We start from the raw sequence: 2,099 nt of genomic DNA on the forward strand, positions 1-2,099 counted from the left end.
AATCAAAAAGTCATATTTGTCGGATTACAGATTGTAGATGTACTTTTAGGAAATCAAACTGCTATAATTACATATCATTTCACATGTATATATATATACGTGTGTATATGTGTGTGTATGTGCGTATGTGTGTGTATGCGTATTATATATATATATGTATATATATATATATATATACATGCATGTGCACACACACACACATAAGATGCACTATTAATGAGTGAACATTTCATCTGATTTATGTACATATAATTTGATACACATGCAAATATAGGCACAGGAGTGGCTGTGTGGTAAGTAGCTTGCTTACCAGCCACATGGTTCCGGGTTCAGTCCCACTGCATAGCATCTTGGGCAAATGTCTTCTACTATAGCCTCGGGGTGACCAAAGACTTGTGAGTGCATTTGGTAGACGGAAACTGAAAGAAGCCCGTTGTATATATATGTATATATATATATGTGTGTGTTTGTGTGTCTGTGTTTGTTCCCGACCATCGCTTGACAAACGATGCTGGTGTGTTTATGTGCCCGTCACTTGGCGGTTCGGCAAAAAAAGACTGATATAATAAGTACTAGACTTACAAAGAATAAGTCCTGGGGTCGATTTTCTCGACTAAAGGCGGTGCTCCAGCATGGCCGCAGTCAAATGACTGAAACAAGTAAAAGAGTAATATCTAACTCTCTATATTATTCAGATATGAATTAGAAGCAGTGCTAATGTTGTAAGCATTACTGAACACACATAGTCAATGTAAGTACTTTGCTTGTTCACTGGTAGGCTGCGATTTGACGAGGTGGAGATGACTCTCTCAAAGTGCTGGATGTTAAAACACCAGAAAATCACAGACAGTTGACACATCTCACTCCTGATTCCATCCAGTGCTTCACCATTCTTGTGGCTTATCAATATCATGTACCTGGACTGAATTGGAGGCAAACTGAACAGCCTGTCTACGACTATATGCAAGATAATGTACATATTATATCTTGTAAACAAACTTTTGTGAATGTTGAATGTGTCTGATATTTTACAGACAAGAAGGTAAATTTTGAAAGGCGGCGGGCTGGCAGAAACGTTAGCGCGCCGGGCAAAATGCTTAGCGGTATTTTGTCTGCCGCTATGTTCTGAGTTCAAATTCTGCCAAGGTCGACTTTGCCTTTCATCCTTTCGAGGTCGATTAAATAAGTACCGGTTACGCACTGGGGTCGATATAATTGACTTAATCTCTTTGTCTGTCCTTGTTTGTCCCCTTTATGTTTAGCCCCTTGTGGGCAATAAAGAAATAAGAAAGTAAATTTTGAACACAGTACAGCTATGAAAACAGCAGAAAGACTGGGTATTTCAAACCTATTAGATAGGTAAAAGTTACCACCAGGTGGCTACAGGTTAGCTGCTGGCATTTTATAAGGGTAAAATCCAATCTTTCTCTGCTTTTTTCATAGTTATACTACATTCGAAATTTACTTTCTTGTCTATTATATATTAAAAGTGGACGTGCAATGGCCCAGTGGTTAGGGCAGCGGACTCGCGGTCATAGGATCGCGGTTTCGGTTCCCAGACTGAGCGTTGTGAGTGTTTATTGAGCGGAAACACCGAAAGCTCCACGAGGCTGACCAGCTTGACCAATTAAATGCAGTGATCCACCAGAAGCATCCATCATTTCCTAACTGTAAGGTCATTGTTTTTCATCTTGACAAGTACATATATGCACACACACACACACACACATCTGATGGACTTCTTTCAGTTTCCATCTACCAAATCCACTCACAAGGCTTTGGCTGACTCGAAGCTATATTAGAAGACACTTGCCTAAAGTGCCACACAGTGGGATTGAACCCGGAACCATGTGGTTGGTAATGTAAGCAAGGTACTTACCACACATCCACTCCTGCACCTATATATATATAGCCTCGGGCCGACCAAAGCCTTGTGAGTGGATTTGGTAGACGGAAACTGAAAGAAGCCCGTCGTATATATGTATATATATATATATATGTATGTGTGTTTGTGTGTCTGTGTTTGTCCCCCCACCATCGCTTGACAACCGATGCTGGTGTGTTTACGTCCCCGTAACTTAGCGGTTCGGCAATAAGAG

The sequence above is a fragment of the Octopus bimaculoides genome, chromosome 27 (genome assembly GCF_001194135.2).
Source record: "Octopus bimaculoides isolate UCB-OBI-ISO-001 chromosome 27, ASM119413v2, whole genome shotgun sequence".
Lineage (NCBI taxonomy): Eukaryota > Metazoa > Mollusca > Cephalopoda > Octopoda > Octopodidae > Octopus > Octopus bimaculoides.